The sequence below is a fragment of the Brienomyrus brachyistius genome, chromosome 10 (genome assembly GCF_023856365.1).
Source record: "Brienomyrus brachyistius isolate T26 chromosome 10, BBRACH_0.4, whole genome shotgun sequence".
In the NCBI taxonomy this organism is placed as follows: domain Eukaryota; kingdom Metazoa; phylum Chordata; class Actinopteri; order Osteoglossiformes; family Mormyridae; genus Brienomyrus; species Brienomyrus brachyistius.
In genome coordinates this window covers 1,397,318-1,424,967 of record NC_064542.1, presented here as the reverse complement: position 1 = coordinate 1,424,967, position 27,650 = coordinate 1,397,318, and the positions used below count along the sequence as shown (strand labels likewise).

The 27,650-nt window shown below is 40.7% G+C and overlaps 1 protein-coding gene across 1 annotated transcript in view; it reads right to left on the bottom strand.

The window, feature by feature from the left end:
* Nucleotides 1-27,650, bottom strand: part of LOC125750955 (NALCN channel auxiliary factor 2-like) — a 63,769-nt gene that overhangs the window by 34,343 nt on the left and 1,776 nt on the right. The gene's annotated exons all lie outside the window — the stretch shown is intronic.

Sequence of the window (27,650 nt, the reverse complement as noted above, 5' to 3'; positions counted from 1 at the left end):
GGATTAAGCAGGAGTCTTCAGGAAAACAATTTATCACACAGAAATCCCTAGAGTTGAAGCCAGCATATCGCAAATCTTCTATGGTCTGTCATGAGATTAGGTGACAATTTTCGGTTGCATTTCAGTTCATGTCTCACTTAGTACAATAACATGTGCCAAGAAAGAGATCTAGGGCTACTGATTGTTGGCCAGTCCTCTACCCACTGAATCAGCATTCTGCCCAATTACAGTCCATATTGATAAATCAATAAACCCGTTTAGTAACTTGAAGAAGATATACCCACCGAATGCCATGTTTTCTCCAAAAATTAAATAGCTCATAAATCACCGGTGCCCAAATCGAAGGAACATTGAAAATTATCAGTAGAGCAGAGAAATCTGACCATGGAATTTCACAGGAGAATGGTTTCAGGACCACACCAAAAAATATGGACAAGAGAAGGAAAAACACCAAAGAGACAAAAGAAATACTGAACATTAGGTTTGGTATTACGCAGCATACAACAAAAATGCTAGGCAGTAAGAGTAGCTTCGGAGAATACTCATTACTAACAAGCAAAGAACCTCTGTAACCATCTCTGGCACGTCGAAGCTCATATCCGCCTAATCAGCAGATGAATTTATCCATAAGGCCACGAGTAAAGGCTGGTTATGCGAAGCCAAGGTTGATTTACAATAACACCCATGTCTCTCGAAAGGCTGGTCCTGCCTCAAACCCTGGCTTTCTCCTTCCACTTTGGCTGGAAGCAGGAGGCTGACTGTCATTTTCCATGGAAGAAAGGGTTGACGAAATAAACAGAATGTGTTTATGAGGTACAAGGATCCCATGTTTGGCTGACGACACTCTTCTTTGAATGCAGGAACAGCATGGGGGTTGCACTATTTAAAATGAGTCAGCGCTCATTCTGAAGTTTAGGGAACTGAAGCAAAAAAGCAACAACCAATAAAAAAAAGTTCTCACTTTATTGGGAGTTATGGTTCATATGAAAGTGTTTGAATGGTATTTTCATGCAAACATGGCTTTATTTCCACTTCAATAGCTCCTAATATTTATTATTTGCATCTCAATTATTTGCTAAAAATGCACACACTTCAAAGACAAGAGTATCCATTATTATTCATTATTTGCAAGTATGAGTGAAGCCCTGAAGACTACTGGCATCTGTCCATCTCTCTGGTGGAGCTGCGAGGCAGGAAATAAACGCTACAGGAAGAAGCCATTAGTGTGACACATTTTGGTCGGAAGTTTGGTCAATCACTGCCCCCACCACTAGAAAACTGGGGGGATGGAGGGTAAAATGTTTCCTCCAAACTCTACCACAATCTGCCTTTAGGCCCGGTTTACACTTTTAAAATGCATCTTGGGTGATCGGATCAGAAGCACAGAGCCGAGACACATCGCTGTTTGCACCTATATCTGTCATGCGTCTCCAAGCTGTCCAGCTTGTTCAGATTTCTTTAAGATCCTGTGTACAGTTATCGTAACGTCCTTATCGGGGACTTTAACGATTAAACTGCAAAAGTCATGTGGTTGAACGCATCCCAGACCACCTCAGAAAGCGGTTTGAATGATCAGATCACAGTGCATCTAGATGGTAGTTAATACTTGTATTTATCGCTGACCACTTGTGATCCGATCGCCCAAGACACATTTTAAAGCCAAGTATAAGCAGGGTCATTAATTTAATCTCTCCTTTCATGTCCTGGCCAAATTACTAACTACTTACAACTGAGTTGCTATAAAAGCACAGCATGATGAATCCAAAGTTTCTCCAGTGACTTCAAAGAACAGCAAATATGTCATACAGATAAAATGTCTGAAACAGCCTGTGGATCTTGTCTGGCATCACATCCAGGGTGTCCTGCCTTGCTTTGTGCCAGGTACTTCCTGGGATAACTTGATGCAGTACCATGTAATATTAAAGTACATTTCTTTTACCTTACTATTCTGAAGAATGTAGGTTTGCTGTCTACACCAGTTAGCATGACAACAATGTCTACCTCTGATTGCACCTCTTGTACTAGACTATTGGAAAGGTAAAAAAAGAGGAAGTATTATTACGATGTATAAAGCTGGATTCAGTGCAGAAAAAAAAATCATTCTGGCACCAGTCTGACTAAGGGACCTGCTTGGAGGTTACTAGAAGCCAAAAGGGAATCCTCCTCTAAGCCCATCAAATATCTCTGGTGCATAGACGTAAAATACCGATCACGAACTATCAAGTGTCACATATACGTGGGGCTCACATAGACCAGTGCGCACACACCTGCTGATGTCATCAAATTTTTCGTACATGTCCCTCATATACCAATGGCATACGAATATGGAAACAACCTATCTCCCAGGCAACTAACAATTATGATTGTTACCCAAATGAGTAAAAGACAGAACAGAAAGATATTTTGACTTCAAAAAAAGGGCCATTTACCTTAATGGCAACACTCTATGGCATTTAAACCTACAAATCCTTTCTTTAATGTCACATGCTCTTAAGACCAAAGTTTTTATGTCACATGCCTAAATGCCAGAAAATCCAAAGAGCCTGTCATGCATCGTTCGACAAGAAAGTGGACTGCAGTTTTCCCATCGTTACAACCTCTGCCCTCGCTACAAATTATGTAGGATTTTTGTTGCAGGTGAAATATATATTTATTTTTTGACATAAAAAGGAAATTCGATATCGTAAGGAGATTACGTTTGTATTTTATAGACAATCTCGGCTTGGCAAATGAAGATCTGGTGCTGTAATTCAAGTGTTCATCACCTGGTCTATAGGTGAGTGACAAACAAGGTTTTTATCACCTGAAAAATGTCAAGCAGTACAAATAAATATTTGACTTAGATCCTTGTCAGTGCACCTTGAAGGTCACTTAGGGTCCTTTCTGTGATGTAACATTCTGTCTACTGTTCTCTAAAATGACTTTAAAATACCACCCCCTACCCCCTGCCTAATTAATTATATATTTTTTTTATATTAGTTAGTTGACAACTGTAATTGTTTTCATGCTCTTTTCATTTGTTTGGATGGTTGCACCACCTGACATTTTTGGACTTATACAAAAATGTAGAAACTGTATATCATTTGAAAGTATTGAAAATATATTCACATCAAAGTGGTTTGATACAATTATGTTAGGCATGGTAAATAAATGTTAAAAAAATATATGGACTTGGACACAAAATATGCACGTCACGTCATTCCGTTCCTTACCAAAAAGTCTGACAGCATGCATTCACTGTGGAAAGCAAGGTCTTTTACAAGCTGACCTTAAAATAAACTGGAAATAGAATAGAAAAACATGCTTGTCATTTTATGAAAAAAAATAAAACAAAAAGATAGCTATGCAACATATGTAATCTAAACGTTAAGCCTGTTACAAACAGAGAGAGAACTGGTCATTGCGTTAGTTCTGCATGATCCTCCACTTACCTTGAATATTTATGCTCTCTGCACCTAAAGGCTTAGCTACAGGGAGATTTGGGTGAGTCTGACAAAGGTGGTAACGGTTACACAACTTGGGGGGATAACCGCAGTTTTCCCAGAGATCTGTCTGAATCCAATAGCAGTTTGCCTTCAATGAAGTTACAGGGGAGTGGCAGGAAGAATTCCAGAAGATACCCAGGCTTGTCCATGAGGCAGAGTGAGAGCTGCAGATACACCGTGAGGAAGGTGCTTTAGCACATGATGCTTACTTGATGTAGCTAATCAGTGATAACTGCCAGCACAGGGAAATATGCAGAAGCGCTGTAATAATGTAACTGCTATTTTTGTTCTTTTTAAGCCAATTGACGAAGAAAAACCCTAACCTTACCAGAGCCACACAAATTTCTGAGATTTTCTTTCACTTACTAGTGCCTCATAATAATAATAATAATAGCAACAACAATAACAATAATAGCAACAACACAACAGCAACAACAACAAAACAACACAACAACCACAACAATAATGATATCCAAATAACAAATTACACTTGTATAACATTATGCCTTAAAATTTGACTGTAGCTCGAGAAGGAGAGAACAACAGGAATGGATAATGTGGCATGTTGCTTGGAGACATCAGGTATTATTTAACTACAGGAAGCATCATCATCATATTTAGACCTTAAAAGTAGCATGGAGGACATCTGACAGAGGGAATCAGGCCTAATGGGTAATGCCACACGGCGCTGCATTAAAATGGCCGCCCACGCTTTTCCATTCTGATTTCATTTTGATGAGACGCATGTCGTCAGCCAGCCAGCTCCTCATTTCGTTAGCTGGGGGAACATGTGCCTCTGTAATATGTCAGAATGGTAGCGAGTCCATTAAAAAATCGAGCCCTGACACCTGCCATAATGTTGTAATGGACTCTGTACATTCTAAGCAGTCTTTAGATGGCAGGTAGGCCTTACGGTCTTAATGTAAAAATTACACAAGATCATTCAGCTATAAGAAACAGAGTCCAAGAAACCGTTTGTGTTTTAAGTTCACAGTTAACCAAAAGTTCTCAGTTAATCCAAAACTCCTCAAAATGCAGGCTAATGGAGATAAACCACACACACCCAGTAAACAGTGCATCTGGCTTAGTAAAAAAATCATAAAATATGATAAAATGATATTTATATTATTTTATATCATTCTATCATTTTATCAGATAAAATGATGTGGAAAGTTAGTTGGATATCGGTAGGCCTGGGAGGGGAGGCACATTAGCTCTGTTATGTCTTAGGCCTTAGGTAAGAAGAGATTGTTTTGAATACTGTGTGTCCTTGTCTCACAGTAGCCTGCACGTGGTCAGTTTCACAGGTCCTGTAGACCTTGGAGAGATGGGCAGCGGAGAAGGGGATGAGCTACCTGCAGGAAGGGATTCGAAGCTGTCCCAGCTGGTGCACAGAGAGATGTATTTATGAAGTAGTCGCAATAGGTCATTCGTAATATGTTATACTTTACTACAAACGCATAAGTAGTTATCACATTAATCATTTGTTAACCATGTATTGACAGTTAATTATTATCTCTATCCATACCTACCTCAAATAGAAGTCTAGCAGTCGAGACATGTTTTGGGAAATTGAGCAAAATGGGTGGATGTACTCTGTTCCCCTCCTGGAGCCGAGACCTTATTGTGGTGGAGGGGTTTGCCTGTTCCAATGATCCCAGGAGCTAAGTTGCCTGGGGCTTTATGCCCCTGGTAGAGTCACCCAAGGCAAACAGGTCCTGGGTGAGGAACCAGACAAAGTGTGGCTCAAAAGACCCCTCATGATGAAGAAAATCATGGACACACGTTTTCCCTCGCCCGGACGCGGGTCACTGGGGCCCCCTCCTGGAGCCAGGCCTGGGGGTGGGGCTCGATGGCGAGCGCCTGGTGGCCAGGCCTACACCCATGGGGCCTGGTCGGGCACAGCCCGAAGAAGGCATGTGGGTCCCCCCTCCAATGGACTCACCACCTGTAGGAGGGGCCAAAGGGGTCGGGTGCAGTGTGAGTTGGGCAGTAGCCGAAGGTGGGGACCTTGGCGGTCTGATCCTCGGCTGCAGAAGCTAGCTCTAGGAACATGGAATGTGACCTCTCTGGTGGGGAAGGAGCCTGAGCTGGTGTGCGAGGCTGTGAGGTTCCGACTAGATGTAGTCGGGCTCACCTCAACACACGGCTTGGGCTCTGGAACCAGTCTACTTGAAGGGGGTTGGACCCTCTTCCACTCTGGAGTTTCTCACGGGGAGAGGCGTTGAGCAGGTGTGGGCATACTTATTGCCCCTTGGCTAGGCGCCTGTACATTGGGGTTTACCGCGGTGGACGAGAGGGTAGCCTCCCTTTGCCTTCGGGTGGGGGGACGGGTCCTGACTGTTGTTTGCGCTTATGCACCAAACAGCAGTTCAGAATACCCACCCTTTTTGGAGTCCTTGGAAGGGGTGTTGGAGAGCACTCCTCCCGGCGACTCTCTTGTTCTACTGGGGGACTTCAATGCTCACGTGGGCAATGACAGTGAGACCTGGAGGGGCGTGACTGGGAGGAATGGCCCCCCCGATCTGAACCCGAGTGGTGTTTTGTTATTGGACTTCTGTGCTCGTCACAGATTATCCGTAATGAACACCATGACGTGTCTCTTAACAAAAGGCATCCATATGTGCACTTGGCACCAGAACACCCTAGGCCGCAGTTCGATGATCGACTTTGTGGTAGTGTCATCAGACTTGTGGCCGCATGTACTGGACACTAGGGTAAGGAGAGAGGCGGAGCTGTCAACTGATCACCACCTGGTGGTGGGTTGGCTCCGCAGGTGGGGGAGGAAGCCAGTCAGACCTGGTAGACCCAAGCATATAGTGAGGGTCTGCTGGGAACGCCTGGCGGAATCCTGGGGGAGGCGGGGGACATTCAGTCCGAATGGGCCATGTTCCGTGCCTCCATTGATGAGGTCACTGGAGATGTGACCGTAAGGTGGCCGGTGCCTGTCGTGGCGGCAATCCCCGAACCCGCCGGTGGACACCGGCGGTGAGGGATGCTGTCAAGCTGAAGAAGGAGTCCTATCGGGCCTATTTGGCCTGTGGGGCTCCGGAGGCAGCTGATAGGTACTGGCAGGCTAAGCGGAATGCGGCGTCGGCGGTCGCTGAGGCAAAAACTCGGGTATGGGAGGAGTTTGGCGAGGCCAAGAGAATGACTTCCGGATGGCTTCGAGGAGATTCTGGTCCACCATCTGGCGTCTCGGGGGGGGAAAGCGGTGCAGCATCAACACAGTTTATAGTGGGGATGGTGCGCTGCTGACCTCAGCTCGGGACGTTGTGGGTCGGTGGAAGGAATACTTCGAAGACCTCCTCAATCCCACCGACACGCCATCCAATGAGGAAGCAGAGTCTGGGGACTTGGGGGCGGACTCACTTATCTCTGGGGCAGAGGTCGCTGAGTTGGTTAAAAAGCTCCTCGGTGGCCGGGCCCTGGGGTTGGATGAGATCCGCCCGAGTTCCTCAAGGCTGTGGATGTTGCGGGGCTATCTTGGTTGACACACATCTGCGGCATTACGTGGACATTGGGGGCGGTGCCTCTGGATTGGCTGACCGGTGTGGTGGTCCCCCTCTTCAAGAAGGGGGACCGAAGCGTGTGTTCCAACTATAGGGGGATCACACTACTCAGCCTCCCTGGTAAGGTCTATTCGGGGCTGCTGGAGAGGAGGGTCCGTCGGATAGTGGAACCTCGGATTCAGGAGGAGTAATGTGGTTTTCGCCCTGGCCGTGGAACAGTGGATGAGCTCTATACTCTCAGCAGGGTCCTGGAGCGTGCGTGGGAGTTTGCCAAAGCAGTCTACATGTGTTTTGTGGACTTGGAGAAGGCATTTGACCAAGTCCTGTGGGGAGTGCTCCGGGAGTATGGGGTGCCGGGCTGCCTTATAAGGGCTGTTTGGTCCCTGTACGACCGGTGCCAGAGCTTGGTCCGCATTGTCGGCAGTAAGTCGGACTCATTCCCGGTGAGGGTTGGACTCCACCAGAGCTGCCCTTTGTCACCAATTCTGTTCATAACTTTTATGGACAGAATTTCTAGGCGCAGCCAGGGCGTTGAGGGTGTCCAGTTTGGTGACCTCAGGATTAGGTCTCTGCTTTTTGCAGACGATGTGGTTCTGTTGGCCTCATCGGACCGTAACCTTCGGCTCTCACCGGAGCAGTTCGCAGCCGAGTGTGAAGCGGCTGGGATGAAAATCAGCACCACCAAATCCAAAACCATGGTCCTCAGCTGGAAAAGGGTGGAGTGCTCTCTCTGAGTCGGGGAGGGGATCTTTCCCCAAGTGGAGGAGTTTAAGTATCTCGGGGTCTTGTTCACGAGTGAGGGAAGGAGCGGGAGTTTGACAGGCGGATCGGTACGGCATCAGCAGTGATGCGGGCGCTGCATTGGTCTGTCATGGTCAAGAAGGAGCTGAGCCAAAAGGCAAAGCTCTCGATTTACCAGTCAATCTCTGTTCCTACCCTCACCTATGGTCATGAGTTATGGGTAGTGACTGAAAGAACGAGATTGCGAGTGCAAGCGGCCGAAATGAGTTTTCTCCGCAGGGTGGCTGGGCTCTCCCTTAGAGATAGGATGAGGAGCTCAGTCGTTCGGGAGGGATTCAGTCATTCGGGAGCCGCTGCTCCTCCGCATTGACAGGAGCCAGATGAGGTGGCTCAGGCATCTGATTAGGATGCCTCCTGGACGCCTCCTGGTGAGGTGTTCTGGGAATGTCCCACTGGGAGAAGGCCCCGGGGAAGAGCCAGGACATGCTGAAGGGACTATGTCTCTCGGCTGGACTGGGAACGCCTCGGAATTCCCCCGGCGGAGTTAGATGAAGTGGCCAGGGAGAGGGAAGTCTGGGTTTCCCTGCTAAGACTGCTGCCCCCACGACCCGACCTCAGATTCAGCGGAAGATAATGGATGGATGGATTGATGGATGGATGGTACTCTGTTACCAAAGTGCACCAATAGGGAAGGAGAATTGTGTTTGTTATACATTTGAGCTCGGTTTGCTGGTGTTTTGTGACCAATCAGGACTTAGAAGTCCTCATATGGAATTGGGTGTTACGGTTTCTCAATTGGTTGGTCTTTCTGCTTGGGGTACCTGGTGCCAGAGTGTGACTGAAGCACTTTGCTAGATTGTTGGAATAAAGCAGATAACTTTGCTCACCAACTGAGTGGTCCAGAGTTTCATTCTAAGTGACTTAGAATGAGATATTAGACAGGTTGATTTATAATGTTTCTTTCACAATTACAAATAAACCTTCTATGCAATATGAAGGACATCCTGATTTTGCTGAATTCGAAGTGTCACTGGGTGAACAAGGGAGGGGCTTGTGTTTAACTTCTTTAACCAATTACAGTGTTCATTGTATGACATCACCACGTTGGTCCATTTTTTTGTCATTTTCAAATTCACGGCTTCCAGCTGTCAAGCTCGGGAGAGGTGTGTGCCAGTTTAAGCCATTTTATTTTTATTATTATTATTATTGTTATTATTATCACGAAATAATCACACACCCTTACATTGTGCCGCACAACCTTCGCAGATAAGCATGTCCCTGTGTTTTGTATCTATGACGTGTCTCTTAACAAAAGGCATACACAATAAAATTACTTTATTGTACACTGGTTTTAATTAATGTGGTGATGTCATACAACAAAGACAGTGATTGGTTAAAGAAGTGAAACGCAAGCCCCTCCCTTGCTGACCCAGGGTCACGTTGAACTCGGCACAATCAGGACATACGTAACATTTTTGTTAGAGTTTTGTTTTATTTAGACATGGTCCTAGATTCTGCGTAATCTAAGAATAGTACTCTTTCCTGGTGTTACAGAAGTTGCTGCCCACAGGAAGTTCCCCGTTATCGCTGCCCTCTTTCAAAGCTGTTTCCGGAACATCGACCCAAAGAAGGTCATCCTCACTACAACCAAAGGCTGCAGGGATGGCCGGCTTTCACCGGCTCTTTCGGTGCTGTGTATTCTTCTACGTCTCCATTGTAAAATTTCCAGAGTGACTCACCCTGTAGGTGTTAGCTGAAGGTGCAAGGCCTATGAAAACTTCTTTTACTGATGTCACACAAACACTTTGAGCGGGTCAGACATCCAGTTTATCCCTCCAGAAACCATGAACTGAGATTTGATCCAGTTTCAGTTTTTGCCCCTCAGTTTGTTTGTCATTGTTTCCATGTTATACTGTAGGAAGAATCCAGTGCTTGGGTGCTTTCAGGATTAGGAGTCAACACAGCCTCAAACCTTTCATATACCAGTTCATTTCTCATTCATCCTTCTTTTCCATTTCCTAATTTTATACTTTGGAGGCGGGGGGAGTTGGGTTGTCTAATCGCTCAGCACTTGCATTGGTGATATTTGTCTGTTGTTTAAGACACAATATACACGCCAACCCACAGGCCTATTAGCTGAAAGGCATCTGTCAAATAATTAAATGTAAACCTCATAAACTTAAAGCGGAAGCTGCCTCTGTCCAAGGTGCAGGCAAACAAGATCCTTTATACTATATCTTGTTTTGAAACAACAAGGAAGCATTGCCTTCATGCTTCACCAAAGCATTGTCTATTTAACAGGCAACGTAGATATGAATAGACTAGCTTGAACTCAAAATAATAAAATCAATCAAAATATTTAGTTATGATAATGCAAGAATTATAAGACGCAAAAGTAATGGAATAACCTCCAGGATTTGACATTAACGGGCCAACATTACAGCTGGAAGCTTGTATCAGTTCTGCTCGCCATTATTTACCCAACAGTTCAGCTCAGGACACCAGACTAATGGACAACACAGAACGGCAGGCCGTACACTAAGAATCCTAACTCCCCTAAATGACCCCGGGACAGTGGATTGGAGTATGTGTCACAATAACACTTGATGAGCGCACTGAGAGATTCCCCCCAGGGAAGGCAAGCAGTGCACACATGCAGTATCATTACGCTTCGAGTGGCTGCTGAATGGGGGTCCCTCCGCCTCTATCTAAACGCTTCTCACGAGGCAGCCCTGGTTTGAGGAACAGATGTATTATGGAATATTCAAGCAAAATGTAGGCATGCCTTGGATTTATGACAGTGAGTCTTCAAAATCATTAGCTAAATCATTATTATTCACACTGGTGGTTTGTTGCCCTTACAGGAATGTAGAAGCTAAAACTAAAGTAAAAAAACAGAAGGGCAGAGCATAGTCTTGGGTGGGGGAGGTCATTGCTTTAGCGTTGTTTGCCTTTGTCAAGCTCGCTGGCCCCACTCTTCTCCTGATAGGATTTTAAACAGATTATCAAAATGTGCTTGTGCTGCTCCGCTTGCATTGTATTACCGAGCGGCTGGCAGCGATCAGGGGCGCTGACATGGTTTCCACGGCAACACACAGGAAGCGAGAGGCCTTGTGCGTCTCTACGTAAACTGCAGCTACAAACGAGTGAGTCGCGGGGAAGGCTGCCTTTGGCATGACACGCTGGGAGCTCCCGAAACGCTGTCCTTATCCTGGCCTGTAAATATTATACTGCAAACAACAAGTGCAAAATTATAGTTTGGGTTGAAATGTTCTATTTCAAGCACACACGATCTTCTCTAGACGTTCCAGTTCCATGTCTGGGGAGGACAGTATTATTGAGTATGCAGCGTTGAAAGGGTCGGTAAATTCCAGCCGAGCTGAAAGCGATACTTGCATAACCAGACCGAGATGAGCTGCATGACAGACGAAAACCACCAGCTGTGGCCATACGTGATGCCACACCTTTCAAATCATTAGAAGCATGACCGTGTTATTTTTGTGAAAAATGCAGATTTGGTCAATTCATGACTGCAGGTTTTTATTTTTTTATGCTTTAATGTTATCAGCAGGCTGCTCATTAACTGCATGTTCTTAATATAGCTTGCACATCATAGAGGCAAATAGATGTATAATGGTGTCAGGAAATGCTCCAGTCCACAGCTTCCTGCTTTTGGCACATCATGGTGGTTAGACAGAAGTCTTCCTGCAATGTGCTGCTTGTAATCTGGGATTTTCTCCTTCACATAATTCGGTTTTGTTTATATGTGATTCTCAGGCTGGGCTCGCTTCTGAACCATTCCGGTGCCAAAGCACAAGATCTTTCCAGACTGCTTTCTAATCACAATCTATCTCTTGGAGACATATACTCAACACCAAGGGATTGGGGCAGTTTGAAATGGTCATTTGTGAGGAAGATTAGACTATCATATCGCAAACAATGACCGAATGACAAGGGGTCACCTCTGCTACGACTTGCTGTGAGTTGCCCAAACATATTGCCGCCTTCAGGGTGGTCCGTATAAATGGAGGCATGTCACGAATACTAATTGCCCTTAATGGATTCAGAGTTATCATAGTAGCTATCCAGCTGAGCAGCTTAGACTAAACATCCTTCTCTCATTCCTAATGCGTCTTTTGTCCATATAGCTACACAGCACTGTTTGCAGTTAAAAATGTAAGTTAAAAACACCTGAAGGCAATAGCATTTATTTATTTGCACATGAATGTAAACCATCTACAAAGAATGTGACATAAGGATAATGTGTTTTGTACTATTCCATCAGAAATTACAGAATAAGATACTGTAAACCAAACCCTGTTACTTTTTCTTAAAACCTTACTAACAAATATCACATACTTCCCTGAATATCAAATGTGTGTTTAGCTGCACCAAGTCTCAGCAATTTTCCATGCAGACAGTAAAAGTTTACAAAACTAAAATCAGGTGGTCTTCTTTCAAAAATGAGAAAATCCCAACAGGCAAAATCCATAGCGGCTAACGCCGGTCCTGAAAAGCTGAGGTCCAGCAGGTTATAGAAAATACATTTTAATTAGTGAGTGACGGACGGCCTACACAACAGGTGACGGGGTTTTCTATCCAAATAATTGCTTCAATTAGTTGGCTGACAGCTGAGGTACAGCAGACAGCCGTGTGCCTCACGCTCTGTGAGGTGTACAGTTTGCCAAACGTGAGCTACGGCTTGCAGTTTACCTCTCTCCCCGCCTCCAGCACTCAGACCACCGCTGATCCGTCTCTGAACCATCCAGCACTGAGTATGCTAAACAGCGACATCATTATCATTACAAATGGCGAAACCTATAGCGCATAGTGGATTCGGAAGATGCTACTCTCATATCTAGCTTGAAACTAGGTAAGGACATCCAGCACAGATTAGTCTACTGCCGCTGCAAAACAGCTTTTCTGAAATTCATCTGCTCTGGCTTGGCATTCTTTCTGAAGCGGGTCCAAATTAAAGACATTCTAGGAAATAAAGTCTAATTACAACACAGGAATGACTGCTTGATGTGCAATTTAGACATTAAGAGCTTTTATTGAACCTATTTCTGCAAGCTAATTTCAGACATGTATGCTATTATTATATGGTCTGTTGTTTATTTTAAACGCTTTCAGCATAAACAACCATAACTTTGTTCACTTTCAATAACTTTGCTGTTTAATTATGGATTTACTGCACCAATTACCAGAGAAAGTAAGTAATATACTTACTGGCTTCCTAGTTTACCTACGTGTGACAAATGATTAATATTTCAAATACAAATCATAACAATAAGAGCTGAAATACTTTTCAAACACATCATCGGGTCACAAATACATATTTGATCTGTTTCGGTAAGGAGGACAATTTAGTAAGTGTTCGAGTGACCATCTTGGGTAATCTTTCATCACCGTATTATAGGAGGCTGTCAGTTTCCTATCAAATGCTCCTCTAATCTTCCTGCTCACCTTCAGAAACCAGCAAGCTGAAAAAAATTTGCAATACACTCATCATACGACATGCTGTCGTAAATTCGGTTATTTAATGGGTGGCTGGAAATGATCGACTCCATATTGATTGAAAGTATGTTTTTAAACAATGGACAGGCATAGTCAAGCACAATCAACATAAAAACATACTAGAATTTTGATGGTTAAAAGCATCACCATCACATTCCCATTCTATCTACAGGACTTTCCGACAGAGTGAGAAAGAGCTGTCCAAACGGGGCTAATCAGTTCCATCGTCGATGGTAAGCCATCCATCAAATGGCATAATTAAATCCTGCATCGTATTCATTATCTGAGCCCAATGCCCCATCCTGGGATTAACTGCATTTATATATTTTACAAGCCAGGGGACCTCACAAAGGGAGAAAAAAAAAACACAAATTTAAACAAGCTTTGTAACATGAAATCCGGATCTAATAATTTTCATCCTAATCATCACAATGTTTCTTGAAAGATGGTTCTAGAAAGACTCCTTCTATTACGAATAGTGACAATGACTCTAAAATTCTATACAGATTTCTAGCAAACACCTCAGACCATGTACATGGATTTGCTATGGAACATGCGCGTTCATATAAATGAAATAGATTCAAATTGATTCAATGTGGGGGTGCCCTTTATTTATCTTCCGTGACTTTCTATACAGCACAATAGTCTTGCTTTTGTGGAGTGAACAAAGCTATTCATTTGACTATAAATGTTGCCATTATAGCGTCAATCCAGAAGTCAGAAAAAGTAGATAGCAACTCAACTGAATAATTATGGCGTCTCTTAAGTAGATTCCTTCACTAAGAAGGCTGGATATACAGCATCTGGCTGATAATAAATGAATCAGCGGGGGACATCTGCAGTCCCGGTTCGCAAGGGAGTGTCACAGTAAAACCATTCTAATATGTCTCCCAAGCCAAAAGCCAATGCCATCCACTTTTGACTTTGATCAATAGCACCTTTGTGAACACATAACAATTACTTCAGTCAAATAGCCCCCAGTCCATTACGGCCCAGGTTTCCGGAAAATGGATTGAGGTGAGGTCGGATCCACAAGCAGAGGGGCCTCACCATCACCTTACATCCTCTCTCATTTATTAATTAATTTAGCTATGTGGCTGACGTTAAATCACTCGATTATATCAATTATGTCAAAATCACTCTACTCGATCCACATGGAATAAAAAGCAGGTGTGCAAGGTTTAAGCTAGTGGAAATAAGGAAATGCGTATATTGCCAATGATTCATATTTTTGGAAGAGAAAAAGAAATAAACAACCAACAGTATTCAATTTCCAGCTATGCTTTAGTAGGAAGGAGAGAAGTCATAAATGAAATAAATTAGACACGTGAAAAGAAAAATATTTATTTAGTTGGCTAGTGTAACTTCCTCAGAGAAAATGTCTTTCTGGTGATATCTGTTAGTTAGGCTTTACTGCACTTAACTGCGATAAAATAAGATTTTATTGGCAAGGCCAGTACAGTTCCATGTTTTTGACCAATAAAAAAAAACAGCACTCAAGGTTTATTTCACAGGGAAAAGTTGTCATACTTCAAGAGAATTCACAAGTGAACTGAGAATGTGTCAGCTAGCCAGCCAAGTTAAACCTATTAGGGAATGACCCAGAAATGGAAGATGGCGTTAGTTTGTGTCTCAATTGTGTATCACAGTCCTCAAAGCAGACGCGAAGGGGAGCCGCTGGCCCAAGGCAGATCTTGTTAAAAAATGCGCCTCTTTAAACATCTCATTTGGAAGGAGCAGAGACATATTACAAATCTACCATGTAAAACTTTTCAGATTTATTTTCCATATTAGCTAATTCGCAGTGCTATTCATTTAGTATGTTTCGCAAACGGGTAATTTTTCTCAACTCGTAAATTTACCTTATTTAACGTAAAATATTTCCAGGATACCACTTCTGCAGGAGAGTTCACTGTCGGTTCTCATGAATGAGATATCTTTATCTTATATTTATGCTGTGCAGGCCTCTCTTACACAGTAGTCATCCATACCGTAATGCACACCTCTGACAGTATCAGCAGAAGGGAGTCTGTATTCAGAATGCAGTGCATCACCACACCTCTCCCCAAGCTCTCAGCGCACTCCTTCTCCATACTGAAGAATTTTACAGATTTATAAACCTTCACTTGCAAAGCTGTTCATTTCATCAATAAAAATCACAATTTACACATTTAAACAGTACGTGTTACATCAGCTGCGTTCCACCCATTCTCATAAATACATTATGTAATTTAATAAAACAATGCATTATTAAAACAATAACCAGGCTTCCTACCGTTTTCATTACAAAATAATTTACATTATTTTCAAGTCAAATGTATGAACAACGATTGTGTTTATGCAAAAAGGGGTCATTACAACAAATCCTGTCATTCTGATTATGGTAGAATATAAAAGATGAAATCAACACAATGGTTTGCCCCTAATATTAAAAAGCTGTCTGGTTTCTTAGTATGTACAATGCACCATATCTAAATTATATAACTGTTATGATGGATTTACTGAAGTAAAACCTCCTCTACAAATTGATGTGTCTTCACAATTCACATTGTGAACAACTTTATTGCTTCTAATACAAATTATACGGTCATCAACTGTTTCCCACCATGCTACATAACGCAGTGATCATGCATCACCATTAAAACTTTTTTTGTGGCTGGCAAAGTCCCTTTTAGCCATTGATTTTGTTTGAGGGTAAAGTCAGCACTAACTCCACTTTTCCGATGCCTCTACAGCATTTAATGCATGTCCCAGCATGCTTTACAGACTTCGGAGCTGCTTGGGGTAACACGCTACCATATCATTATATCGTTTGCCCATCTGGAATTACAACAGAGTTAACGTTTAACACATTAGGCTTAGATGGCTGACATTTGCCGACGTCTGCGGAGAAAAGCATACCATTGGGAATGTTCCCTAAAAGCGCAAGGGAGAGAACTATGGGTCACAATGACAAGGCAAAGGTCACTACGTGAAACAAGGAGGGAAAATGTACATTTAAAGGGTTCTTAGGAAAAAAGGCCCAGCAGCAGCGTTCATGCCTCGTGGAACTGAAGCTGCCTAAGGGAACAATATCCATAGATCCGCAGAGCTCCGATAATTTTTTGGAAGTCTAGTAGTCTATGTCATTTCTATTGCTTGTACACTGTGCATCACCTACATACTGTAGTCATATAACGTACAAACATCACAACTGACCCATTTAAGATCATTTCACTGTGCATAAGCAAGGATTAAAGTAAAATTGTATTTGTGTGTGTGTGTATATATACTTATATATTTTGAAAATGACACACTAACTTTTCATATTGAATACAAAAATGCTGTCATCATTCATTTTCCCCTAGGAGGTGGGTCTTGCGCTTAATTGGCCAATCGTGGCTCATGGTCTCCTAGCCAGTTGGCAAAATAATCGCCTTGGTTCCGTGCCTGTTCCAGTATCCCGCCTTTTGATTCTGCCACAGTGCCTTTTATGCTCCATCCAAGAAAAATCACATAGATGCCTGGGCTGGCATCATTGCCACGGTCCCCATCATCGTTTACGTCGAAACTACCATGTGACAGCGTAAAGTGAATTATTTTCATGAATCGTGCTGCTACGATTAAAATGCACTGCCTTTATTGCAAAAGCTCACGCACAAGCAATAAGGCAATATTTCAGTTCGTATTAATGCCTCCTGATTGCTAATACAATAACAGCATAACATGTGACCGGAATCAGGTCTATGTATTTGCAGTGATTCTGGGGAGTCTCGAAGAAATAGGTCTCCATCCCAGAGCTCAGTCCCCCAATACATGTAACACATATATGTACATGAAGCAAATCACCTATTCTTATGTATGTTAGACAGAAAAGAGTATTTAAATAAGATCAAAAGTGAGCTGAATGTCAATGTGAGCTGAATATAATGAAACATACCAAATACTTTTTTAAATTAGTCTCTTTATGGTAATAATGGCCAACCTGAATCTTCACAAATCCATTAGTTGTCAAAGCAGCCATATACTTAAAGCTCTGATCCAACGCAGAAGCTGAAAACGCCTATAATATTGGACCTTCGTTGTCCTGTCAGTATTGACCATAAAGAGAACAATGTGCAAGTGGTAAGTGTACAGTATGTGTGTAAGTGTTTCAGTGGTGTGGACCAGTTCAGCATGTGTATATGCAAGAGTTTCAGTAATTTTGCCCTAAACAGCCTCTCATTCTGACTTCTCAACACAGAACTATGATTGTAAAAATTAGTTGCAATAGAGTGCAGACAGACAGCAGAATGCACATTCTATCCTTACTGTTAAAATTTAAATTTAGATGGATTGTTTGGCTTACTTGATTTAGGGAAAACCGATGTGGTTTTGGTATATTTAATTGCTGCTACATTGCTTATCCTTCATTTTAAATTTAACAGGACAAATGGATATTGGATGTTTTATTTATCTTTTGTATTAACAGGAACATTCAGTATAAGTGCATTTTTGAATAAAGTATTCAGCTTTATTATCTTAATTGTTAGCAAATGCATGAAACAACCTCAAGCAAAATTTAAAAGTTGATAGCTGATACCAAATAAGAGTCGTTTGGTAATTGGGTGATTAATCCAACTAATGGATTATTCGTTTCAATAATCGATGGATTATACGACTATCTAAATAGTTGTTTGTTGCAGCTCAAAACACAGACTGCTATATAGACCCTAGTATGATCTACGAGGCTCACAGCGTCTCTATAATCCGAATATTTTAATGAGCACTGCCGTCAAATGTTGTATGATGCAGACGGTAAGAGCAAGAAGAGGCTGTTTTGATTAACAACAATATATGGCAGTTATCTTTTCCTGCCGAAATCCTGTTATTTGAAGAGTGGCAGAAAAAAGGAAACGTGTATTTCTGACAATGGAAGTGCAAAATGCGAAACATCCTAACATATGCACTGGTACAATTACGGATATGTGTACGAAACCTTGATGAGTTTTGTCACTTTTTCATTATAGTACATCACCTCTCGGTTAGCCGAAAGCAGCTTCATTGCTGAATAATTTATATTCCAGACGGGCAGCAGGACATCCTTAGGAGTTTTACCTTTATCCATCATCAAAATGTCACTCACAGCCTCCGAAAGATGTACTTTTGCCCTAAAGCTAAGACACGTCGGAATGGTTTGGGCAGTATTTCAGAACTGCCTTCCTCTCCGTTAAATCGCATCCTAGAGACACTACAGAACACGCTACCTATTGTAAAAGTTAGTCTTTTTTGCTTTATTCTGTTGTATTATTCATGTTGTTTACTATTGTTTGGTCCTTTGCTCTGCTTCTGAAATACACCTTTTTGTTCTCGGCTGTTGCTCAGAAGACAAATTATTTGACTGAGTAAAATAGCAGGTGAAATAAAACGTGGGATGTTTGTTGTTGTCTGATAACAGTTTGTTTTGTTTTTTGTTTTTTTTTGCGTTTGGACACTGAAAGGTGTGTTCCTGTACCAGTCGGTTATAAAAGCACGGCGAGGGGAGAACGGCTTGACAGGACTTTGTTGTATATGCTGGTTGCATCTTTCTTATATCTGATTTGGGCAAGGTTACCAAGGAATACTGACGTGCGGAGAATGGGGAAATACCTAAGAGACGATGAAAGATGCACATTTAATCTGCAAACGAAAGGAAAGTGTTCTGTTTTCATTTAAGCATAAAATTAAGAATTCCTGTGAAACCAGACCAAATAATTAGGGCAATTACTTTTATTTCCAGAAGCAAAGGTTTTGCATGATCCAGTTTCTGTAATTAGCTTGAAAACATCGTTAAATCATAGCTGACTTCTTTCAGGCATAAGAAAGACTTACAGTCCAGTCCCAAAACAATGACTCATCAATGTCATGACAACTAGCCCTAGTCAAGCACATTTGGCTGGTAATGGTTCATCCTTAATATACCATCAGCACACGACGAAATGCATTCATCATTCCATGAATTTTCCCATAAGTGCCTATCCAGAACAGGGACGCAGCAAATCTGGAGCCAATTCCAGGAAGCACTGGGAATGAGGCAGGAGACATTCCGAATGAGATGCCAGTCAATCGCAATTTAGAGACATTAATTCACCTAACATTATGTTTTTTTTTTTGTATTACAGGAGAAAACCAGACTACCCTGAGGAAGACCACACAGACCCACACAGTACCTCTCCATATGGCAAAAAATATATCATTATTAAACATATATGTTGCATATATCTACAATATATTTTACATGTATTCAAATATTTGTAAAAATTTCCTTTATAAATATTTACATATAGGACATACTGTATAGGTACGTATATTTGTCTTCCATATGTGATGTCATCATTAAAAACAAATGTCACATGTCTGTCCTGTGGTTGCATAACATCACATCCTGGGTGTTCTATGAATGTCCCCTGTGCACCAGGGGACCCTCCACTGGACAAGCAGTTATGGAAAATGGATGGTAGGATCTCGGATTTTGGTGAATCATATCACACCATGTTCCAACCACCTAACTGCATAGACTGATAGTTACTAGACCTGCAAGATGTACGATGATCATTACTAATATCGATATTATCCACATGCAACTGTCACATTGCAAGGACTGTGATAGTTATGAGAGTTGGGAACATCAATAATTCACAACTCACAGCAACACCAAAAACCTATTTCACATACATTGGCAGATAATAACATGGAAGATCTATTTGGTTATAGTTTATTTCAGGTAAATTTTCAGCTCCTCTTTTGTTTTATAAATACCGCAATTTTTATCTATATATTTTTTTAAATATTGTGATGTTATTTTTTTCCAATATCGTACCACCCTATACTTTAATAAACACGGGGTATTTTAAAAATATGAAGCCACACATCTGACAAACCTCATCTGATGTAAAGAATGGGCTCAGTATATACAAAACACTCAGTACAAGGTTATGTACTCATATGTGAATAATTGCGTTTAATAGAAACTGAAATAACGTTATATAATATAGCAACACAGAAAAACATGGTACAGACTGAAACAGTGGGGTCTGACTCAAAAACACTTCCAATGAACAATATATGACAGCTTTAATATATATACATTAATAACAAACAATATGACTATACAATTATAATGTTTGTTATTAATGTATACTAATAGGGTTAAGGGATTTTAGGGCATTATAGTATGTCACAATGACATGCTCCTTATGAATGTTCTATGAATGCATAATGAATGCGTTATGAAGATGCACTGAATGTTCTATGAATGCATAATGAATGCATTATGAAGGTGCACTGAATGTTCAATGAATGCATAATGAATGCATTATGAAGGTGCGGTTAATGTAAAGCATTACTGCATTGTTTGGGTGTCCCCCCACAGTATCAAGACACACAGGTTAATTGGTGTCTCTAAACTGGACACAGAGTGTGTGCATATGTCCTGTAATGGATGAGCATCCCAGCCTGGTGCCCTATGCTGCCTGGGATCGGCTCCAGGTGACCCTGACAAGGATAAGCAGCTAGAAGTTGAACCGATGACCAACCATTCTTGCTACCCTTCGTAGGCTCATAAATAATGACTACAGGCACAAAATCTGGGATTCACAAAGAGAATTCTGTTGACCCTAGCTGTCATCGCTTATCTGTCAGTCTTCAACCGAAACGAGGGTCATCTTCGTTCCATTAATAGACAGACAGAGAGCAAACAACGAAGACATATGACAAGTTAATCAAAAGTGACAACTGTAGTTTTTCCAATGTTCATTTTCTTCTGTTTCATTGTCTGTTGCAGAGACACAAAGAATATTTTGTTGGGGGGAAAATTATTTAAATTTTCTTCTCAATGAATACTATGGATAAACCATCACTGGTTTAATAGCAACAGGGAGATTTTCAAAGTGTTGATAACTTAGCATGAACTAGCATGAAGCTAACAGGCAGAAATTTTAATGCAGATTAATTGTGTTTTAGTTAAAGCAACAAACAAAAGTAGAAAATAATTGTGCATCAATTAGAAAGAGTAGACTTTATTTATTCAGGGCTTGCAAAATTTCTAAATCCCTGGTAAACTGCCTTGGCAGACACTCTTCTGATTTTGGTAGCTTAAAATTAATTTTGACTAGCCCGAAAAATGTAGATATAATTTTGCCTTTTTGTGCTACATTATTTATGAGCGGTAAGCTGATAGCATAGAATTGTTTGGTTAAAAAAAATATGATATGGAAATAGTTGCTAAAGGCCATTTTTATCCTTTCAAACCAGTCAATTTACATTATGAGCAATGAACAAGGGAGTCACGGACGGGACAGACATGTGACCATTTAGGGTGTTTAAACATACAGTTGAATGAGTTCCGAACAACTTGGAACAATTTGACAGAGGTCAGACGCCCAAACGGAATAGAACTGTAGAAGTTGGGGTGAAAGATGACAATGGCATGAACCAGCAGCTTAGGTGCCAGTGCCCTAAGGTGAACTTAATGTTGTATTAGGGTGTATTAGGATGTATTAGGGTGTATGTCAACATGCCACATATTAATAAGGCCAGAATATATGTGTTTGTTAATCATGCAAGACTGGGGACACAGAATGTAAACATATTTTTACATTTGCAAATATTAGATCTGCAATTTTCCCTTAAAGGAAGACACATTTTTAAACACTAAATTATCTCGTTGCATAACATACACTAAACACTATATCGGAGAATGAAAATACTTTAAATTCACAATGCATATTTCCCTTATTTGTCTGTCAAATGAGCACTACCAACAAGAATACCCCTTTGTTTACTTCAAAATGTATTGAATTCATAACATCTGTGGTGTTACTTTTAGACATTCATTAAGCGTTGTAGCTGATTCTGCGTTTTGACATTCATTCCAGTATATTTCAAGCCCTGCAGTGTAATGAGCAAAAGAGAATGTTTCAATCTTTCTCAGGACGTACTGACAGTGGAACAGTTCGTGCTAATGTTCCAATCTGGTTAATTATCTACCTTATATAAGCGCTCCGTGATTTTTGACAGCATATAGACAGCATATAGACAGCATATAGTGCCCTTTTTCCGCTGCATGTTTTGCTGCACATTGCCCAAGTTCCACGACAGAATTCTGGGCACATTGACTTGTTGATTTACTTTCAGCTTTTGCACAAGAGGGCGGGAGAAAAATATGGTGATATTTCTGTAATGTTAAAGCTGCAATCGAATAACATTCCCTTGTTGTATCCGGAAAGGCTGGAACACTATTGTCCTCTACCAAAACATTTCATTGCTTATCTTCAAATCCCTTCATGACTTGTGGACATAACTTAATTTACCGTGCACTCTGTTGACTTGGGTGACAGTTCCTCACACTCTTCACACGCCTATTTTAAATGATTTATCCAGTGGTTATTGCTTTTTATATATCTTATTGTAGTTGCCTTGTGTGTTTTGAAGCATACTACTGGTAGTTTTTATTTCTAAGTGTATTTAATATAGACAGGACGTATATATTTACACAACAGTTAGTTCCAACCAGGAAATATGATTGGCATAGAGGCTTTCTATGAGCGCTGTTATCAGAATGTAACCACATTCAGACATTTCACATCAGCTGTATCCCTCTGCTTCAAAGGTGTACCTATAAACGTTAAGTATGTCTCTTTTCCACCGACACAGTGCCTTTCGAGAATCTACAGTAAATATATTTAATATATATGTATATTTAACAGTATTAAGTTGTTTATGAAGGGCTTGCACTACCTGCTTATTTTTCATCTTTATACATGCAAGTTATGCCATGCATATTCGCGATGGTTACAGAGAATTATCCATCCACCTTCCCACCTTTTATCCTCTTAAGGGTGGTAAGTATCAATTGTTATGTAACTGTTTAATATATGGAATATAAAATGTAATTTATATGTGTACACTGTAGCAAAATTCTGCAAGACAACAGTGAAATTGTTACAGTAACGCACTGTTTATAGTTAAAACGCTACAGTACTATAGAAAGAAATGCATTCTGGGCAGTATTTATGGGCAGCTTGCAGTTTCCCATAAAATACTGCAATGCACTGTGAATGGCGTTGCATTCCGACAGTTCTTTTAGAATCGTCTGCATAGGGGTCTCGCAAATACAGAAGGGAAGGGAGTGACGCTGAACACAAAGTGCTGAAGCCAACTGTACTTTATTCCGAGGACTGTCCATCTGAATGCTGTACTTCATCAGCAAATGATAAGGTGCGTCGCAATACATTTTACCTGCCTGGCGATGTTTGCTTATTGTCTCCCTTTAAACGAACTCTGACTGATCAGTAACAAACAGTACAGCTTGCAGTGCTCTCATGTGGTGGTCTTCACTTGCCATGCTGGGACTGGTCAGTACAGCAGTCACACAAACTATTTTAGTGTTATTTTGTAGGTAAGGCTGATTTCTGAATAGTACAAAGAAGTCAGTCTTATTGGGTTTTGTTTGATCGGTTGGTTTTTGGCTACAAGAATTATTGTGCTTTGGTTTGGGAGTTTGTCCTCTGTTTTCTGTGTATTTTCACCTAAATCGGAAGCATACAGTAGTTGCAGCTTACATTAACTGTAGTAGAGTTAAAGTAAACTTCTAAATGTAAGTTTGAAAAATATTGAAAGTGACACTAAGGGTACAGCTGGCAGATTTTTCAACAGGCAAACATGCTGAAACTCCCTACAACTTGGGTAAAGTACAGTTTGTTTGACGTTAAAGTTAAATTAACGTTAGCGTTAGAGCATTAATGGCTGATGTTAGCTCACAGGCAGCTGGGTAATGACGCAATAAGGCTGCTTCAATTGCTCAGATCTTTCCTTTCACGTTCAGAGTGAATGTCCACATCAGTGCTAATCAAACTATTGTACAATCATGGATGAGAAAATTGTCAGCTTTCAGTTAGTGTTGAGTGTTGTGACACAGTTAGTGTTGTGACACAAAAATAATCCATTACAAACACGTAGAAGTTCAGGTCCAGGAAGTAAAAGTCCATACCAAGGTTTTGTGTCAACCAACCAGGTGAATATAAAGAGTCACAGAGTACACAGTTGGGTGAAAGAAGCCCTTGGTCTGCATCTCTCCTTTCTGTACCTGAACTTTCCACCTCCGTCTTTAATGAAGTACTTTTGTGAGCAACTTCCCTAACACTTTATAGTCAGTGTTTTAATAAACCTTTGTGAGAGGGCTTGCTGCTCTATATTCAGCGTTTTACAACCTATAGTACCAAAAGGACTGTACACTTGAATTCATTCAAAGGTAAGACTTCTGTTGCTCATTTGTCCTTCAATCCCTCTTACTCTCCCTCTCTCTTCACATTCATCAGGTGCAATTTAGAATAATACAAGAATGATATGGGATTATGTAAGTGATAATTCTTCATCATCAATGCAGGAATTTATTTTAGATTTTATTTTATGGAAGAAAATTTGATTGGAGAAATGTTTCATCATACAATTTTAATAGCAACAGTGTCGATAACTTAGCATGAACTAGCATGAAGCTAACAATGTTTCATCAAGCTGACACATTTGCAACTTGTCTTTATGTATACTGTATGACTCGCTGCAGTATGTCTCATATTGTGCGAACTCTTTTTGAGCCACAAGTGGGAATATTGTAACAGCAATTTACAGAATAGACAAAAAGTTCTTATTCTGCATAAATAAATCTACTTATAGGCTAGATAAGATCCGGTAGGGTCTGAAAACGTGAATGTTACCAAGATATGGAGAGGCACACAAATGGTAAAAAGTCAATTCATTTCCAGCTTGATTATCTGGTCATTAGCACTAAAAGAAATATATACTTTGCTAATGTCTACCTCTAATGCTGTTGTCATTTTAAGATGAAATTATACTCATGAATTAATGTTTTATCCAGTTTGATTTTAAATGTTTAGCATTTTGCAAAATGACAAAGTAACCCCATGATTAAAGGGTAATTATAGCTTTAGTTACACATTAAAAAAAGAAGTTTACTGAAGATACACTTCTTTAAACTGAGGAAAGCGCACTTTCATGTTACTGTTATTCGTGTAATTTGAAACTATGTTCTGCACTATGTATTTTAAGAATTTTTGGAAATAAGTCCAAGTTTTATTTAGTTTTTGACCAAAGTGTTGAAAGACACGTTCTACTAATCTTATGCCCTTAATGCCTGAGACTTGCCATCTGCTACAAAAGTCCTAGAAATTACGATGATGTTACAAAAATGTCCGGGTGAAAAGCTGCCTTTGTTCTTCCAGAGCAAACATTAAAGCAGCCGCTTGGTATATACAACACGGAGCTTTTATCAAGCGTAAGTAACACGATTTCCCAAAACTCCACTATTTTATAAAACTTCCAGCACACCACAAAACGTCACATTTGCAACTTTCTTTTTGTATATGACTCGTTGCAGTAACAATTGTGCAGATTCTTCTTGTGCCACAAGTGGGAATATTGTAACAGCAATGTATGGGCTTTTTGAAACTGTCCATTTGCAGAGCTAAGACAGTCCTTAAGGAGCCGTTAACGAAACAGCTACAGCCGTAACACATGCATAATGAAGAGAATAACGAGCTTGCAAAAGGATCTATATTCTAAAACACTAATTCCAGCATTCAGGTACCGTACTACACAAACCCTTTTGTTTTCACTACTGTCCCAGACAGCATTAGTTCCAGGATTTCCTTTTGTTGTCCAAATACAAACCACTAACAATTACTACTTTTGTAGTACCTTTTTGGTACTGCAAAACTCTCCCGTACCAATAATAAAAACAACAACAACAACAACAACAACAACAATAATAATGCACAATAATAAAACAAAAGAATATGAATAGCAGTAGAACTGTTTTTTTTTTTTTTTGTCCAAACCGATTGTTTTACATCGCACCCACAAGCTGTTCTTTGATCCTAATTAACAATATGGGATTTGCATATATGACATTTTGGATAATTACTGCATGGCCAGATGAGCAGTTGACTGCTGTGGCTGACACAGAGGCTAGTGATCAGAATTAATTTCGGTTCCCGGTTTGATCTGTGTGATAACTTAGGATGTCACCCTTTCCATTATTTCAGGGAAAAAAAAACAATTTACATATTCAACAATATTGTTACAATGTGCACAGTTTGGAATCTCACGATGTGTTTTGAAAGATAGTTAAATGGAAACCATTTAAACAGAGACTTAACACCCTTCACAAACGATGAACAAATAAGGTATTCTCCTTTCATTCAAAGTGAATACTGGGAACACTGGTATTCACTGTAGTGGGCCCAATACCTTAAGCAGCTCATTTTTACATCACTGTATCAGACAATCAGTGGGGGCAGGTGCCTAAAAAATGTAAGAGGTAAGAAGATACATTATACAACATTACAACAGGGAATTTTTGCAAAGAAGAGAGAAATGTGTTTTAAAATTGCAATAATATTTTAGCACTGACTTGTTTCAAAGTTACCTGTTTCATAGTTTTATCCCGAAAACTACTTCCTCTACGTTTATGGACCAACAACTGTGGCAGACACCGTTCTTTTGACTACCATTATGCTAATAGGATTCAATAGCTTTTTGGTTAGGCTACTATCATGGATGCATTCTGACTCTTTTTATAAAATAACAAAGTTATAAGAAATAAGGTGTGAGGAACATGACAGTGATTAACAGGCGACCAGAGCACAGGTTCTTCCTGAGCTCGGAAACACGTGCTCGTTAATTACCTGCAGGCATCCTGTAGGCAGCATTAGTGCAGGCTATATAGCCACCGTCAATGGGTACGCCAGGCTCTAGTGCACTTCTGAAATGTGACACCATCAAGGCCCGACTAACATGCAACAAAATGTCAGAGCAGAGACGTGGAACAAATATAAATAAATCTGTAAGCCCAGCAACAAAGCAAATCTTTTCTCTAAAGCTCCCTGTAAGACCTGCCTATGTGACCCTCTACCATATCCATTAGATCTATTAGAGAGTACACAACAAGGCATTGTGATTCAGGATATGTGTGCTATATGTCTATATATGTCTAAAGACATGTCAGGTATTATGGTTTCATTCCTAAACACTGTGATTTGAGATGTGCTAACCTCTCGTTCTTTGATAAGAGATCAACTTTGTTTGATCTAAGATCTGAGAATGACACCTTATTCAAATTTAACAATAGCAATCTCTTACACACACAAAGCAGAGCTGTCCTTAATAATGCTTCTGTAGTTATTGAGACCTTTGCATTGTTGCTGCAATCTAAGGACTTTTTATAAATACATTTAAACACAACGATTATCCTGTCAAGAAAAGCCAAATGAAACATGTTTACAGGAGTACGCATTCACCAAATTCAGAAAATTTAATCTGGATACAGGCTCAGACTAATTAAGAAATGTCTGGATTTTTAAAATTTATTTATGTTTAGGTA